We start from the raw sequence: 18,897 nt of genomic DNA, 5'->3' as shown, positions 1-18,897 counted from the left end.
ACTATATAACGTCCTTTAAGAATGTTTCAATGATTGAAATGAGAGTTTAGATTACATAACCATGGAAGGTTATAAACATTGTGTGGTAACACATATGTGTGTAAGTCCTTATTCCTTGAACCAAAGTATGCGTACTTTGCTACTCAGGAAAGCCGGAATTAAAGTCCGCGTACCAAGTCCGCATACTGTCGGAAGTTCTCATCCCGAGAAATTCTGCTTGAGTTTTTAAACTAAAAACAAACTTATTCCGGGTACTTAAGTTCGCGTACCATCTCACATACTTAAGTTGGTTATTTTCTAAAAACGATTATTTGTGAACTTAAACTTATATGAACTAAGGAATGCATAATTGCAAACCGTGGCTATAAAATTCATGAATCGATTTGAGTGAACCAAATCGTTTTTATTTCAATTGTGTCTATTAAAAAGATCTAAGCAATTGAACAAGTCTCTAACTAGTTCATTTGAGTCATTTGAACTAGTTATGGTAAAGAAAAATATGGTTGATATGAAAGTGCTCATATGACTAACCATTTGGTTAACTACTGTTGAACCAACTAAATGTACATGTTTGGGTGCGGTTACACAAACTTAAAAACGTGCATTTCATTTGTGTGTAACAAGCTAAGTTTCGATCTAACGATTGAAAGATATTAGCTTGAACCTAATCAGGTTTTCATCTAACGGTGAATATTGAATGCTTTGTTACCAAGGTAACTTAGAATGCAAACCCTGATTTGAAAGACTATATAAGGGAGAACTCTAGCAACTGGAAAACCTAATCTCCAAACATGATGTGTGATACTAGTTGTATAATCTAGAGTCGATTCTCCTTTAACCTTAAGTTTCTATCGAGACCCTGTAGGTTAACGACTTGAAGACTTCATTGGGATTGTGAAGCCAGAACGATACTACTTCCTCGTAGTTGTGTGATCTGATCTTGTTGTTTCTATCGTACTAAGTACAATCGTAAAGATTGGCTTGAGATTGATTTCTCCGATAGGCAAGATATAAAAGAAGTCACAAACATCTTCGTCTCATCGTTTGTGATTCCGCAATATCTTCTTTCGCTAGCCGATTAAGACTATTGTGAGGTGATTGATAATTCTAGGCTGTTCTTCGGGAACATAAGTCTGGCTTATCAATTGGTTCTTGCTCACCTTGATTTATCAAAAGACGGAACAAAAACTTGTAGGTATTTCTGTGGAAGAAAGATTTATCTATTATCGTAGACTTTTCTGTGTGATACAGATTTGTTTATTAAAGTCTTCGACTTTGGATCGTAGCAACTCTTAGTTGTGGGTGAGATCAGCTAAGGGAATATAGTGTGTAGTATCCTGCTGGGATCAGAGATGTAAGGAGCGCAGCTGTACCTTGGATCAGTGTGAGATTGATTGGAGTTCAACTACAGTCCAGGCCGAAGTTAGTTTGTAGTAGGCTAGTGTCTGTAGCGACTTAATACAGTGTGTGTTCAATCTGGACTAGGTCCCTGGGTTTTTATGCATTTGCGGTTTCCTCGTTAACAAAACTTCTGGTGTCTGTGTTATTTCTTTTCCGGATTATATTTTGTTATGTAATTGAAATATCACAGGTTGTGCGTTTGAATCGATCAATTGGGAAATCCAACCTTTGGTTGTTGATTGTAATTGATTGATCCTTGAATATTGGTCATTGGTACCGTTCAAGTGATTTCTATTGTATTCAGTTAGACTCGTAGAATTCTATTTGCTTGAGTAAGTATTGAATCGAGAAAGAGAGATATAACTCTTTGATATACTTTTATTAAGATTGAGTCTGACTGTCTAGTTGATTCTCTTAGAAGTATATTGGAGTTATCCATACAGATTCCTAATCAAAATATTGGGTGTAGTTGTTGTACCCCCGCTTTTTTAGCTGTAATGACCAACGAGCGTCATTATGACCATCGAGAGATGAACTTTCTATCGTTTGCTATAAAGTCTGCTGCGTATACCTAAGTGGTAAATTTTGACACTTTGACACATACGGTTGCCATTTTCTCATACTCATAATAGGTTCAAAAATGACAAGTTATATGATTTTGCATGTGCATAGGAATAGGCCACAATGAACCTTTAATGGTATAACATTTGTCGTTTGATAATGTTCTTTGTTGAACCCCGAGGCGCGATCATCTAGCTATTAAATCAAACCTCTTGTAAACTACAACCTAAAAACCAGTGTAACGACCGGTATACCAATTTTCTATGGTGTGGGAACCAAACCACAAAATACTAGCACTTGACCCTGTATAGACTTTATAAATACACGTTGTTGTTTTTTTGGTAAACAACAAGCTTTATATACAAACTAAACGGCTCTGACAACACGGGGCAAAGCCATCCACATATGATCATCATGAAGAGTTTACAAAATACAAGGAGGGGGATGGGCAATCCACTCCTGAGAAACAGAAGGAACTAAAGCTTTCTTGGACAAAACATCAACCACCATATTCTCCTTACGAAGATTGTACACAAAAATAACTACTTGAAAGGAGTTAACCAGTTGAAGAATGTTAAGTTGAAGACCTCTCAAGTACCAAGGAGGAGAAACATCATATTTACAAAAAGAAATAGTTTAAGTAGTCACTTTCCACCACAAGATGAGAAATATTCATCTTAATAGCAAGAAGAGGTCCATTATGAATTGCCCAAATCTCAGTTGTAGTAGAAGAATTCAGTCACAAGTGATGAGAAAAGCCAGCAACAAAAAGACCAACATTATCACGAGTTATACCTCCAGCACCTGCAAAAGAAGAATTTAAAGTTGGAGCCCCATCACAGATAAGCTTATGTAAGGGAAAAGAAGGTGCCTGCCAATTAAGGAAAACAACTTCCTTTCGTAAGTTCAAATTCATCTTTGAAAGTTCAACAATAACCCAATGTTCATGAGCTTGAGAATAAGCCAAAGAAAGTATCCGACTAGCATCAAAAGATTGATGGTCGAAAACTAATTTATTTCTAGTAGTCCTGATATTCCAAAGAATATAAGGATAGAAAATTGACCAAGACAGCTCATCATTAGTAAAATAAGAAGAAGTAGTAGCAACTAAACATGACAAAAAAAATATGCATTGAATGTAAGTTCATATTCCAAGAATCCTGTAATTTCATCCAAACCTGAGTCGTCAAAGGACAATCAACAAGCAGATGATCGAAAGTCTCATCATGAAAATGACAAAGAAGACATTCAGGGTTTATATCTAAACCAGTATGTGATAAGTAAGCTCTAACTGGGAGATTTTTGTCTGCTAACAACCACAAGAACAGTTTGAGAACAGGGAAAATGCCAAAGTTTTTTCCATAAAGGATCAAAAGAGGAAACATTATCATTGAGATGAGAATAAACAGACTTAAAAGTTGGTAAACCTGACTTTGAAGCATGCCAAACCATTCTATCAGGGATGGAAGGACAAGTTATCACATGAATCGACTTGATAAGAGACAAAATATAATAAGGAAGAAAGCCAGCAACACAAGACACATCTCGTTGATCAGTACCTAAATTAATAAGGTCTACTTTCAAATTAAAATCAAAAGGGGAATCAGGACTCAAAAAAGAAGCCAAAGGTAAATCTTTTTCCCACATATCATGCCAGAAACTCACTGTTAACCCATTACCAATCTGCCATCCAATGACCTCCTTGAGAATAACCTTAACTTTCAAAATGCTAGACCAGAAAAATGAATGTCTACCCTTAGAATCAACATACCAAAAAGAACAAGAATAAAAGTATTTAACTCTAAGTAGGAGACCCAAAGGAGAATCCAGGTTGTATTGTATTCTCTATGCCATTTTAGCCATGAAAGCTAAATTATTAGAAGATAAATTGCGAATACCCAAACCACCCATTGTAGAATGATGGAAAATAGTATCCCAAGCAACAAAATGTCTTTTTTGGCGGCCATTTATGTCCTCCCAAAGAAAGTCTCTACGCATTTTATCAATAGCCTTAGTAACTCCTATTGGTAACCTAATAGTAAAGATTAAATTATTGGCAATAGGATCAATAGAAGCCTTGATCAAAGTATTGTGGCCAGCAAAATGTAAAGATCTTTTTTTCCAGCCCGAGAAGCGTTGAGCAATTCTATCTAACACATCCTTAAAAGTTTGAATGTTAATTCTTGTCCAAAGAATAGGAGTACCTAAATACTTACATGGATTAGGAGAAACTTTAACATTCAATTTTTTTGCAAACCGCCTAGCATCATGAAGTGAGATATTCGAAGAGAACATAATACTAGACTTTTGGAAATTAATCTTTTGATCAGTCCAGCTACAAAAAAGAAAAAGAAAAGCTTATAGATTAACAAAATTAGAATGAGTAGCTTTTAGGAAGATGATATTATAATCATCATAGAAACTATGAGTAATCATTGGAACCCCCTATAAGATTTAAAACCAGAAAGAGATTTATTTAGAAATAACAACATCAATGAGTAAAGAAATAAACTAAACAAATACGGAGACAGAGAATCTCCCTGGCGAAGGCCACAAGAGGGTATAAAGGAGGAAGATGGGAAACCATTTACAAGGATTTGAAAAGACGAAGTCGTAACGCAAGACATAACCCAATGAATAAACTTGTCATGAAAACCAAAATTCTGCAAAGCAAGAGCTAAAATATTCCAACTAATCAGGTCATAGGCCTTTTCAAAATCTAATTTTAAAGAAAACCAACCACTCTTTCCTTTCTTGTGTTTGAAGGAATGGGACGATTCATTAGTAATAAGAACATAATCAAAGACAGTCCTACTCTTAACAAAGACTGATTGAGAATTATAAATGAGAACATTAAACAAAGGAGATAATCTAGAAGATAAAATCTTAGTTATTATCTTATAACAAAAATTACACAGGATGATTGGACGAAATTGCTAGGACGAAGTCGGATTATCCAACTTAGGAATTAAAGCCAAGTAAGTTTTATTAAGAATATGAGGCATAAGACCATCCAAAAAAAAAAGACTTAACTAAATTAGAAACATCTGACCCAACAATATGCCAGTACTTAACAAAAAACTTACCCTGTAACCCATCAACGCCAGGACACTTCAAAGGACCCATAGCATGAAGAGCGGTAGTGATTTCTAAATCAGTAATAGGAACAACAAGATCTGAATTAGAAGCATCTGAAACATGGGTTTTAACAATAAAGTTCAACATATAAAGAGAACAAGATGAAGAACCAGAAGAAGTAAACAAATTTTTGAAAAAGTCCACAAGAACATTAGAAACTTCTTCTTGACCAGTAACCCAAGAACTATTATCATGCTTAATGCACTGAATATGATTCCTGTATCTGTGAACAAGGGTGGAAATATGAAAAAAGTGGGTATTCAAATTACCAGCTTTGATCCACTAAACTCTAGATTTTTTATGCCAAAATATTTCCTCAAGATGTAAAGCATCCAAATATAACTTAAGACAATAGCCAAATCATTATTATTGAAAACAGAAGGCACAAGATCAAATTGTTGACGGGCAAAAGCTAAGTTACATTTAGCAGTTTGAATATTAACTCTAAGTTGACCAAAAACAATTTTATTCCATTTGACAACATGCTTTTGTAAAGAGCTAAATTTATCAAAAATAGATGGATTGGCAATATAAGCATATAAGGAAGACCAACACCGTTAAACAACATGACCAAATCTAGGATCCTCAAGCCACATAGCTTCTAAACGAAAAGGTATAACAATAAATTTAGATTTTGAAGGATTAAAATCTATTAACAAAGCTCTATGATCCGAATTAAAATAAGAAAGAGTAGTTACCTGGACTGCAGAAAATTGAACTTGAAAAGGACCATTCACAGCCACCTTGTCTATTCTTTAATGTTATGTCTACCAACTTGATGGTTATTCCATGAAAATCTCAGACCAGGAGAAGCCAAGTCAATTAAACCACATTTATTGAAGACTGAAGTTAATTCTTGATATTGAGAAATAAACATTGGATTTCCACTAATTTTGTCAGTACTGTGTAAAAAGGAGTTAAAATCCCATACGGCCATCCAACTACAACCAGACAACGAAGAGACTGCCTCAAGCTCAGCTGATAACCTTTGACGAATCACATGGTTTGGACTCCCATAAATTGATGAAAACAGCGAAGGCATAGACAAAGGCGAATTAACCATAGAAACTATTGCATGAATAGACCAGCACTACACCAAATCCTGGTTTTAGCAACGCTTCATTTTCGGAGGTGCGCAACGTATATAGTCGTTGCGCAGTTAATAACGTTAATATCGTTGCGCACCAAATTATCCGTTGCACAAATTATCTATTTCATTTACCAAAATAAACTAGTGGTGCAACGTATGGTCAACGCCTACAACCGTTGTACACCCTATGGTCTTTTTGTAATATATAGTAAGCTTATGGGGTTTTAGTAGTTTTTTTATTTATTAATTTTCTGATACATTAACTTTTATTTCATTTAATCTCATAACTCGGATTTTATTCTCTCTCCAAGAAACAGAAATTTTTCTCTCGGTCTCCTTTCAAAGCCCCTCTTTTTATAAACAAGAACAACTACGAAATCTGCTTTTATTTCAACCGAAAATCAAGACCGTTTCTACTAAAACCTGGTATCCTAATCAAAACCCATCTATCAGAAACCTAAATCTACGTTATGAGAACTTGAACTTTTTTAGCAACCCTAGAATATCTTGTTCCTGAAATCCAAAAAACCCCTCAATCTAATAGTCGAATATGCTTCTATTGACCAAAAATTGATTGATTCTTACCTAATTTATCATCAGGTACAAACCCCAATTCTAGTTTTGTTTATTTTTGATGATGTTGTCTGATTTTGACCTAGTTTTGTGAATAGTATCTCACAGAATTAATGGTTTTATCTTGGTAGCATTAATTTTGGTAAAGATTTTGCAATTTTGTGTATGTTATTTATGTTTTTAGGTTGCTTCAAAGCATGTGTATACTTTAATTTCATTTTTGTGAATTCTTAGGTTTAATTTAGTTTATTTTGTTGAAGTTGTTTTAGATTTCATGTAGTTGTAAATGTTAATCTCCCAATGCTCTTGTTTTTCTACAATGTTTGACTGGTGTTAGGTTTCTGTTTTGTCTAATGATGGTCATAGACTAAAAAAATGTTAGATAATAGGTATGAGAAAGGTGGTCATTCTTCCCCTTTGCTTAACATAGTCTTCAGTTTTTCTTCTAATCATTCAAGCATCGCGTTTAGAAAGTAAAAAAATATTTTCCCTACTTACAATCAAGCTTGGCCTTTTATGAAAAGGGGCAATTGAATCTTGATTGGCGTTTTATGAAAAGGGGCAATTGAATTAATATCTTAAAATGCAATGTTTTATTCGTAAAAGGTGAAACTATGAAAGTGAATTCTCTCAACACAAGCTTGCTTTTTATGATGGAAGCACATTATTGATGATTAGCATTGTTAGTACAAGTTCTGTATTTGTTCCTATCCATTTTATTGTGGGCCTCTCCAGATACAAATATTGTTACTTTTTATGTGTATATGAGCATTATATAAGCATTCGCTTTCCAATGCAGCATGTATTTTCCTATCATCCTTTGTACTGATTGTTGGATTCCTCTCTTTGCAGGGTTATGTCATTTACCGTGTACGTGTAAGACGTGGTGGTTGCAAGAGGCCAGTTCCAAAGGGTATTGTCTACGGGAATCCAAAGAACCAAGGTATTACCCAACTAGAATTCCGGAGGAACAAGAGGTCAGTTGCTGAGGAACGCGTTGGACGTAAATTGGGTGGTCCAAAGTTCTTAACTCTTACTGGATTAATGAGGTTTGTTCTACTTGTAATAATTTTACTGCTTCATTTCTGTTCCTTCTGTAAATGACCCAAGGCTAACATTTATGAAGTTAAGAGATGGACTTAACAATATATCCATCTTAAGCATTGCTGTTGGGCTTCCGGTTAGTTACCCCTTTTCATTCTCTTTTGTCAAATGTCTTTCATATTCAGGGAAGCACAGTTTCTTGAGAAGTCTATTTGCTTGGGTTTTCACTATCTGTGATTGTGTTTGTTGGCCATATTTTGAGACATGGAACGCGGGGGTTCTAGGTCCAGTCATCTTGAGTGATCTCAATGAGGGAAGAAGAGATTTATCGTGGCAAAAATGGTTGTACAAGGTTCGTCTTCTGATCATATCTTTTTCAAAGTCCCATTAACATTATCCATGAGAAAGAATTAGTCATTGTCCGATTGTCGTTTACGTGCTTCTAGATTGGGTTAGAAGGCGAAGCTTTGGCTCTTCATTCCCCGGGTGGGAGTTCCACACTTTTGAATGGGTAGAAGCATCTTTAGCAGCTCAGAAACAACATTTAACATGGAACAAGGTTAGGAATCTACAAAAATCGTTGGAATCTGTTTAATTTTCTTGAAACTTTAAGGTGGCATTTTGTGGTATGTTTCAAAGCCTTGTAAGTTTTCAACTACTGTATCTTGTTCTCCTAACATATTATCGTACTGCGAGATTTCTGGACTGACAATCTATGAGCTGCAATTTCCATCATCTACTGTATCTTGTTCTCGGAAGAGACATACGTGATTCAGGTTCCTTAATATCAACATAAAAATCTAACTTCTACAGAGTTTTCTTTGGCTAAAAGTCGAAGCATGAGACTACTACTAATAGGTATATTTCGGTGATACAATACTCTGGATGCTGGGCCAAACCATCTAAGCTGCGGGGAGCTGTTAGAAAGTTCCTGGAGGTATGTTTTCTGATAGGAGGTTTTCATATTTCTGTACTCTGTCCACAATTTCAAATTGTTAACTGTGCTTTCATCTGTTGTTGGACTCGAATGTGAACACTAAGAAGGGGGAATCGATTTTTGAGATTATGTGTTGGATGTTTGATGGCAGTTTGGATACATCACTATCTATAACTGATTCAAAAACATGGTTCTCCCTTGAACATCCAACAGTATGCACTCGTAGGAAAATACACGTTCATCAGAAAAAAGATTTTAGTACTTGTTTTTCTTTCTTGCTTACCGTTGCTATCTGATGATTTCGTTTTTTGATGTGGAAAGCGGAGATCCTCAAAGCTACCTTATCTAGTTTGGCCAAATCAAAGATTGTGAAAGCTCTAGCTGTTGTTTATCAGGTTCGGTGCTTTATCTCCTATTATGCAAGAAGTCTTAGTATGTTAATTATTTATGCTATACGTGACCAATATGGAGATCTGGGCATGTTTACTTTTGTTGCTGCATAACATTAAGTATATTTCGCTTTTAACATACTGTAATTGTACCCTTCCTTATCTTTGGATTTTTTTCCTGGATTTTTTTCTGCTGGGCTAGTTGACTCATTTCGTTTTCGTTCTCCCTTATATATTGTGTTCCAGAAGCTCGCTTCTATTGCTTATTTATTTCCTGACGCGTAAGTTCCATTGTGTGTTCATATTAGATCCTGCTGGATTTGCAATACTATTTGAAGCTTGCTTCCCAGTTCTCAAGCAGGAATGGAGTATATACGAGTTAACGAGTTATAACCTTCCAGAGGAGGAGGTAGAATGTAGTATTATAGCCAAATTCAGATTTTGGTGACTTACTGTTACTGAGTTCAATTTGAGAGATTTCCTGACTTGCAAAACCTCCTGTTACTCACATTTTCATCTCACGTGGCATCTTATTGACAGTTTACTGTGGAGAAGCTTGTTGTTGCAGCGATATTTTGGTCCGGCTTAATTGGTTTGCATTTTTTGGAAGTAACTGCGGTCATTTGTTTCGGCGGTCCAGCTGAATAACACGGTCAGTTGCTGCTTCATATTTGATCAATGATGTTCTTTTACAGAGTGCACGTGAGTATCGTCTTGGCTGGTGTTAGTTGTTGCATTGTGTAGAGTCCCTCATTCACGATATTTATCTTACTTGCAGGCTCAAGATGACAGTGGAGAGTTGATATCTACTCTTCACGAGTTGTTTCTCTTCTTTGCAACATCTCGACTGTCACACACATTTTGCGGAGACAGTTCTAATCACTTACGGAAAAATCCAACATCTCTGCAGTCAGCTTTTTGTCAAATTTACTGAAGAAGGTTCTCATTTTTTATCATGTCTGACGATCGACGGAGTTACTTTTTTCTTCTTTGCATTGATTCGACGGCATTAGTTGCTGAAGTTTTAGTTCTTATGACTTTCTACCTATGTTTATATTATATTTCCTAAACAGGTAATATCTTTCATGTTCTACTTATGTTCATATGATTTTTGTGTTCTGTTGATTCATCGCACTAGATTACTTATATGTTCGTCACTCCTTTAAACACAAACATTCATACCATTTATGAGTATATAGTAATGATGTGGTTTCTTCTGTTCAATTGTTTTTAAATTTAGTACGTTTATCGTCCCAAGTATCTTTGACTCGTATCAGTTTGAGTATTTATATATGTATTTTCCTCTTTTCAGGTGCCGCTGCAATAGAAGTTTGGGCTGGCTTCCTGCATCAGGATCAACTGTGCAACAAATTCAGAAAATTGGTATGTTAAATCAGTCATAAATCAGCTCCGCGACTCTGAGATTATCTTCAAGTTATATGTGGTATTAGTTCATCTCATTTACTTTTACAAGTTCAAGAAAGTATTTAAATGTATGTCGATCTTTGATCTTTTGCAGAGAGTATAAGTTGTATGTAATCCATGTTGGAAAATAGAATACTGTAAGAATTTGTTGTTGGATTCAATGGAGCGGGTGCCCAGTTTTGTGATATTGGAATTTTAATTTTAAAATAAAAAATTGCATTTTTTTTATTTCTCAGTAAAACTTTTGCAACGTCTATTAAGGATGCTATAATTATTTTTCCGTTGCACAAATTAGAATATACGTTGCACAAATTGGAAAATAAAACGTTGCACCAACTATTGTCCAACGTCTATAAGCGTTGCTCAATATAATTTGAGCAACAAGAATGCGCAACGCCGTTTCTCCAACGCTTATTACCGTTGCACAAGTTCTGCACAACGTTATAAACGTCACAAAAAGGCTGTGTTGGTGTGTAGTATAGCGAGAAGTTGAAGTGCAAGTAATATCTACAATTGCAGGATTCCAAAGCAACCATAAACCACCAGAAAAATAAACAGGATCTACAACAAAAGCTTTAACAAAACCTAATTTCTTTACAATCTCAGTAGCTCTATCCTCAAAAGCCCTAGTCGCTACAATAACTACCATAGTAGGCTTATGATCTCTAATAATATCTCTAGCTACTTGAACAAAAGTAGGTCTGCAAGTACCACGACTATTCCAAAATAGGATCTTCATTTGAAAGTTGGGTACAGGGAACAGATTGGGATAGCAAGTATGAATCAAATGATCCAACAGTCTGTGCTGAGTGAGGATCAATTTTTGTTCTTGAACCATTGGAGGTTCCTGAAAAACAGGAAGAAGTCTGATGTAGCGCCCCCTAAGCTAGCAGCTGACTAATCCAAGAGATTAGCTAAATAAAGAAGAACCACGAATCTAATTCAAACACTTAAACATTCAATTAAGAAATATGCTACAAAACTTATCCCAAAACTAACCCCGCTCAGAATACATATACATAAACTTCTCTCAAATGATACATATACAATAGTCAACTGGTTTACAGATACAATAAACAACATAATAAAAATATCAGAAGTTAACTAATTAACGGAGTCAACACTTGTGGTTTCGCTGCGCAACTCTGATCTGTCTCTGAAAACTGAAAGTGGGAATAATTAACATTTAACTTCTAAGTAATCATAAACAAGATTAAGAAAAAAACAATAATGTTTTCTCAGACATTAAATTGTGACCAAGTCACTGAGATATACAAACACGAATACGGACAAGCTCTTTCTTCAAACAATGTAAAATATGGTTGTGCAATTCCGAACTCGCAAATCCACACCTAATCGTAAATATAAATGTCGACAATTCCAAACTCACAAACTGTCGACCAATATATCATAAAAGCTCTAGGTATAAATGTGAAGGAGCGTATCCTATATACCACACGTGGAAATTCTTATTTCCCATAACAATTCATATTGACCACAACACATTACAGGTCCTTTCCAAACCATGGAAAGATTAACAGAATCAACATAATTATCGTAAAACAAGTTAAACAATGCATAGAACGCACAAACAGAAACACATGAGTTTGTTAAACATAAACTTTTGTAAAGGAAAACAATAATGGTGACCAAAGAGTCAAATGTATTCCCACCTCTTTTGATGAAAATCCACGCCTACCTCGAGATCCACGATCCACTGGTTCATCCTTTGAATCGATCGTTGTTAAATAGACTAACTATTAATCACACAAAAATTTTAAGAATCTAGCCAAAAGGCTCACACAAGAATCATACAAGTCTTTATAATGATTCTAGGCCCATTTAAGGTTTTCCATCTTTTATTTATCTATCTTTAACATAGCTAAGGTTTACTAATTTAATTAGGTTGATTTTATGGTCCATAACTAAGCCTTTTGAATATCTAAGACTCTGCTGAAGGAACCAAAGGTCAACTCATACCACAAGAGGTCCAAAACATCTAATTAAAGAAATTGTCCCTAAGCCCCAGTCCACTAAACTAAGGTCCGATATATATGAGTCAACTAACGGTCACTAACTGTCAACATGTCAACAAACAGTCAACGTCAGTCAAAGGTCGGCGTCCAGGGTCAATGGTCAAGGTCAAGTCAATTGTCTAACTCGGTCAACTGAGTCTACTCAGGTCAAACACAGGGAATTCAATGAGTCACAACGATTCAACTCAGTCAGACTAACTGAGTCAGCTAAACATTCTAGTCAGACCTTTGTCTGACAGGTCAATACAAGGCCTAAACTTAAACTATTACAGCTTCAGTTCCTACCACATATACTTCTTCTTTATCATTTAAACTTCAATTCAAAAATGTAAACAAACTTCAAACTTCAATTACAATTACAAACTAGGCTTACCTGCAATTGCAGTTCCAAGCGTTCACAGGAACACTATCTAAAATTCTATCATCACTATCAAACTAAGCTCAATCTCACATCAATCCACCCATATAAACCCTTTCACTGTAACCACACAACATAGTTCAATTCATTTATCATCAGTTTCATTCCCAACTGCAGCTATCTTTAACTGTACCTCATATCAACCACCAGTTCAAATAGACTAAGTCTCTCCCAATATCATGACCACTGACTCAATCACGGTTAAAGCTTCTCATATACCATAACCTACTGAACATCACCACAACTACTTTAGTCATGAAGTTACAATTCCAGCACCTACCAACTCTTCTGCAAAAAAGATCAACCTCAGTTGCATAATCAAATAACCTCCAGCACATGCATTTCCAGATCTCAACTGTTTCTCCATGAACACCAACACCATCAACTCATACTCCCAATTACATCTGCAATTACTTGTACTAAATCATAATCACCAGCAACTCTAATTCAGGAAATTCTTTAACATTCAGTACACCAAAATACTTGCAATACCCACTTAAGGTTTAGTTCATACACTTCAATTCTATTCCATAACCCCCATTCATCTTCAGAGACGACACCACCATTTCCAATTACCACTACCAGTTCAAGCATACACAACCTAGTCCACTGTACCTGTAATTCAATTATACTGCCACTTCAATTGACATCATACTCAATCCAATAACCATAGTTACTCATACCCATCTCTTGAAATCACTAATTCATACAAACCATAAAAATAACAGCATCAACACCTTCCTTAAACTCAATTCCTCAATTCAGATACACATAATTTCAGCCCAAGTAATTCTGCATATCAATTACCCATTCTAAAACAATCTCAATTCTTGCATCTCAATCTAAATCCAACTAACAATCACACAAATTCAACATAGAAAACAAATAGCTTTATTATATTCAATGGGAAGAACAATTACCTCAAAAAGTGACTTCAGCCTCTTCTCCTCCAATTGTGATTCAACCCATGAACCTTAAATTCAGAGACCAATTCTCACAAATATTATATCTGCTTCAAATTCATTCACCACCAGGTCATCTCCTCTGATTTATTTTCCTCGACTTCATGAGTTCAATAAATCCCAGCAACACTTTTAAACTCTTCTTCTAAATGTTCTTTGAAACTATCATGAACCCCAATTCATTTCCCAATCTTCGCTTCTTTGATTCAAACATATCTTCAATTTCTTCCTTAAACAACTTCAATCTAACAAACCCATCAACTGACTCCATTTAATTCTTCTTAATCATCACCTAATTGAACTCAAATTCGATTATCTGGGAAACCCTAATTTAATTACTGAGAAACCCTAACTCTTGATTCATCTATCAGAACGACTCTACCGCTTCAATTAAACATCAACCCAATTGTTCTTCATCTGCAAACCACTCGATTTGCATCTTAATTCGCAACAACATAAAGTCTAGACATAAATCTCTAATTTATGTTTTTCTGATTTAACACCACTCTCATCTCTTCACCAACGGCAGTGGCATCCTCTTGTTCATCTTCTCTAAATCATCGATTGTATCCCTCTCTCAAACCAACTCTCAAACACTCGCTGAGAAAGAAGAACAGTGGAAGAAAGAAAACAGAAGAAGAAGGAGAAGAAATAAGAGCTTCTCCAATGGAATGTATGTGAGGGGAAAAGTATTAATCCACATAGGATGCACAACCATATTTATAAAAAATTATCTCCAGCCCATTGATGTGGGGATGAGGTGGCAAAAAAATGTTAGACATCCTCTAGGTGAACCTCTAGTTTTAGACATTCACTTAGAGGATGTCTTCCCATCCTAGTCACACTTTGACTAATAAAAATCAATGAGAACAATAATGAAAATAATTTTAACCAATTATATGCCTACAAATAAGTAAAGAAAGATGAAACAATCTAATGGGTTGGAGATAAAATTTATTTTTTCCTAATATTTAGGATTTTATATCTAGAGGATGTCTTAAAAATGGTGCCACATATGAAACATCCACGTTCACCATTGGAGAAGCTCTAAGAATAAAAATGAAGAAGAAGGTGATTTACGAGCTTATCTACTCGGTTGGGATAAGACTGGAAAAATTGCTAAAGGAAGCCATCCAAACGATAAGGGAAGCCAAAACGTGTCAGTGTTGCATCAAAAGCGTTTTCCTGAAATGACGATTTTACCCTTCGTACGAAACTGACGATATCATCTTCTTCCGGTATTCGAATGACACGTTCGACTAGTCCATTCTGCGTAACTTTTCGAGAGATGTTGAACGGTACTAGTTTCGTATCCCGATTGTTATTGGATTAATTTCTATTAATTTAGTATCTACGCTAACTAATCAAGTCATTAGCGGCTAATTCGTCAATTGACTGGGTCTAATAGCGTTGACGAGCTTGAGGGTCCTTACATTCTCCCCACCTTATACATTTTCGTCCTCGAAAATCAAACCATCCTTATGGTCTTCAAAAGCTCCCCACCTTATAGAATAACCGCATCTCTTATCTAAGCGCAAACAACATAAACAAAGCACAACCCTATATAGCTCTATAACTAAAATCTAAAATTTGTAGCTCTAAGTTCAATTACATTGAGTTAAGTTCTATCAAATAAGGAAGTCTAAGTTTCTTACACTAATTTTTATCTTATAAAATACTTGTCTCTAATTACAAAGGAGATTCCTACGAATTTATTTCTAAGTGAATTTATATCTATCTGTTTCCTAAAGAATAATACTAAGCTTCTATGATCGGTCATCTCTGAATGTAGTTGCCATGTCAAGGTTGGCCAGTCCCAACAATGCCTTCCTACGACCAGAGAGAACACAACCTTCACTATTCCCCAGTGCTGGATTAACTAAGTATTAAATTATAAGTATTAATTAATCTCTAAACTTTTAGCATAACTGGTATAAGTTTGATAAATTTAATTCGTAAAATATATAAATAATTTACATACTTTTAAGCAATTTAATCATCAAAATTTATTTTACCAATATAGGTAATCCCAATTCGATTTTACGTCAATTTATAATATTTCATAATTTTAACTTTACGGTAATACCACACATAGATTTTCCGAATATTATCTATTATAAATTTACGACCATCCTAATTATTGGAATACTATTGTCAACTGTATTATTATTCTCATTATTCTTAAGTTGCTAGTCCAGTTAGTACATTAAGCCTTAATCTTCTAAATATAATTCTACATTCATGAATAGGTTGATATAACCGATTTTATCATTCAAATTGAATCCATATACTATATCTTGTTAAATTTTGGCGTTGGTAATTTAATATGATCTACATTTGAGTCTGCATAAAATTATAATATATCTTAATAGTCTTTAGATTTGCTATTAGTGTAAAGTATCCTATTAATAATGAATTTATTTTCTTTGAATTATAATCTTACACTAAACATCCGAATACTATTATTATTACTTCAAATATATTTGTTTCATTTTAAAGATTTACAGGATCGACTAGAGATAATTCGGTACAAGATTACTAATTTAAGTCTTTCTATTTATGCATTATATCCGCACCTTCTTACGTCTAATGCCTAATAAGTTTATATTAACTATCTAGTTTAACCGCAAAACATATAATTTGTAATTAGTTTACTTTACATAACTTAGCCATATATCCATACCTATTTAATCACAATTTATTATTTTTATCGTTAATATCCTTATTGAAATTTTAGTTAAATTAAGTTAATATGTTACTAATTGATAAATGTTAACATTACTTTATTAAAATTATTATTATTTTTTTTTTGTAATTACTATTATATATTTTTATTATTAACATTGATGATCGAACTAATATTCTAACTACTCTTTCAATTATTATTGAGTCCCAAAAATATTATTAACATTTATGTGATTATAAATTATTGACCCTACGTATAAGTCAAGGTGCTTAACAAGTTTATTTCTGACTTCCAAGATTTATAAATAATACTAATCTCACTATTTATTTTATTTTTTAAGTATTAGAATATCTACGTGTTCATACTTTTTAGATTAATTATTCTCAATTCCTTATTAGCTAAATCTATTGGTGTATCCTACTATTTTTACTTCATTACACAAACAAACACCAAACAAGCAAATAAATCAATCAAATAAATCTTTTAATTATTGATAGCTTTTAGTGATTAAGATTTATCTCACAAACCCAACCAAATTCTAAACTAATCTATTTCACTAACTGGCACTGGCTATTTCTACCTTTTTCCATGTAAGATCTAATAGTGAGCTCTGATACCAATACTGTAGCTCCCCCTAAGCTAGTAGCTGACTAATCCAAGAGATTAGCTAAATAAAGAGGCGCCACGAATCTAATTCAAACACTTAAACATTCAATTAAGAAATATGCTACAAAACTTATCCCAAAACTAACCCCGCTCAGAATATATATACATGAACTTCTCTCAAATGATACATATACAATAGTCAATGGTTTACAGATACAATAAACAACATAATAAATAGCAGAAGTTAACTAATTAACGGAGTCAACACTTGTGGCTTTCGCTGCGCAACTCTGATCTGTCTCCGAAAACTGAAAGTGGGACTAATTAACATTTAACTTTTAAGTAATCATAAACAAGAATAAGAAAAAAATAATAATGTTTTCTCAGACATTAAATAGTGACCAAGTCACTGAGATACACAAACACGAATACGGACAATCTCTTTCTTCAAACAATGTATACTATGGTTGTGCAATTCCGAACTCGCAAATCCACACCTAATCGTAAATATGGATGTCGACAACTCCGAACTCGCAAACTGTTGACCAATATATCATAAAAGCTCTAGGTATACATGTGAAGGAGCGTATCCTATATACCACACGTGGAAATTCTTATTTCCCATAACAATTCATATTGACCACAACACATTACAGGTCCTTTCCAAACCATGGAAATATTAACAGAATCAACAGAATTATCGTAAACCAAGTTAAGCAATGCATAGAACGCACAAACAAAAATACATGAGTTTGTTAAACATAAACTTTAGTAAAGGAAAACAATAATGGTTACCAAGAGTCAAATATATTCCACCTCTTTTGATGACAAGCCACGCCTACCTCGAGATCCACGATCCACTGGTTCATCCTTTGAATCGATCGTTGTTAAATAGACTAACTGTTAATCACACAAAATTCTAAGAATCTAGCCAAAAGTATCACACAAGAATCATACAAGTCTTTATAATGATTCTAGGCCCATTTAAGGTTCTACATCTTTCATTTATCTATCTTTAGCATAGAAGGTTTACTAATTTAATTAGGTTGATTCCATGGTCCATAACTAAGCCTTTTGAATATCTAAGACTCTGCTGAAGGAACCAAAGGTCAACTCATACCACAAGAGGTCCAAAACATCTAATTAAAGAAATTGTCCCTAAGCCCAGTCCACTAAAAGCTAAACTAAGGTCCAATATATGAGTCAACTAACGGTCACTAACGTCAACATGTCAACAAACAGTCAACGTCAGTCAAAGGTCGGCGTCAGGGTCAATGATCAAGGTCAGGTCAATTGTCTAACTCGGTCAACTGAGTCTACTCAGGTCAAAACAGGAATTCAATGAGTCACAACGATTCAACTCAGTCAGACTAACTGAGTCAGCTAAACATTCTAGTCAGACCTTTGTCTGACAGTTCAACACAAGGCCTAAACTTAAACTATTACAGCTTCAGTTCCTACCACATATACTTCTTCTTTATCATTTAAACTTCAATTCAAAAATGTAAACAAACTTCAAACTTCAATTACAATTACAAACTAGGCTTACCTGCAATTGCAGTTCCAAGCTCTCACAGGAACACTATCTAAAATTCTATAATCACTATCAAACTAAGCTCAATCTCAGATCA

General features: G+C 34.5%; 3 long non-coding RNA genes across 4 annotated transcripts; 2 read left to right on the top strand and 1 right to left on the bottom strand.

Annotated features, from left to right (window-relative positions):
- Window positions 1-2,275: 2,275 nt before the first annotated feature.
- On the bottom strand, window positions 2,276-5,737 carry LOC113333729. Its single transcript, XR_003352277.1, has 3 exons — window positions 5,049-5,737; window positions 4,179-4,297; window positions 2,276-2,766 (listed from the first exon to the last, which is right to left on the bottom strand). It is a non-coding gene; the product is annotated as an uncharacterized LOC113333729 (long non-coding RNA).
- A 773-nt stretch (window positions 5,738-6,510) lies between these two features.
- Window positions 6,511-8,371, top strand: LOC113333464. Its single transcript, XR_003352019.1, has 4 exons — window positions 6,511-6,790; window positions 7,616-7,812; window positions 7,993-8,159; window positions 8,254-8,371. It is a non-coding gene; the product is annotated as an uncharacterized LOC113333464 (long non-coding RNA).
- Window positions 8,372-8,386: 15 nt separating this feature from the next.
- On the top strand, window positions 8,387-10,722 carry LOC113333463. Of its 2 annotated transcripts, none has more exons than XR_003352017.1 (5): window positions 8,387-9,139; window positions 9,442-9,542; window positions 9,674-9,785; window positions 9,912-10,206; window positions 10,446-10,722. It is a non-coding gene; the product is annotated as an uncharacterized LOC113333463 (long non-coding RNA). The 2 variants fall into 2 exon arrangements; XR_003352018.1 differs by having other exon boundaries at window positions 9,674-9,835.
- Window positions 10,723-18,897: the final 8,175 nt, after the last annotated feature.

This window comes from Papaver somniferum, unplaced genomic scaffold (genome assembly GCF_003573695.1).
Source record: "Papaver somniferum cultivar HN1 unplaced genomic scaffold, ASM357369v1 unplaced-scaffold_133, whole genome shotgun sequence".
In the NCBI taxonomy this organism is placed as follows: domain Eukaryota; kingdom Viridiplantae; phylum Streptophyta; class Magnoliopsida; order Ranunculales; family Papaveraceae; genus Papaver; species Papaver somniferum.
Note: the sequence above shows the minus strand (reverse complement) of the source record. Positions and strands in the feature narration are given on the sequence as shown.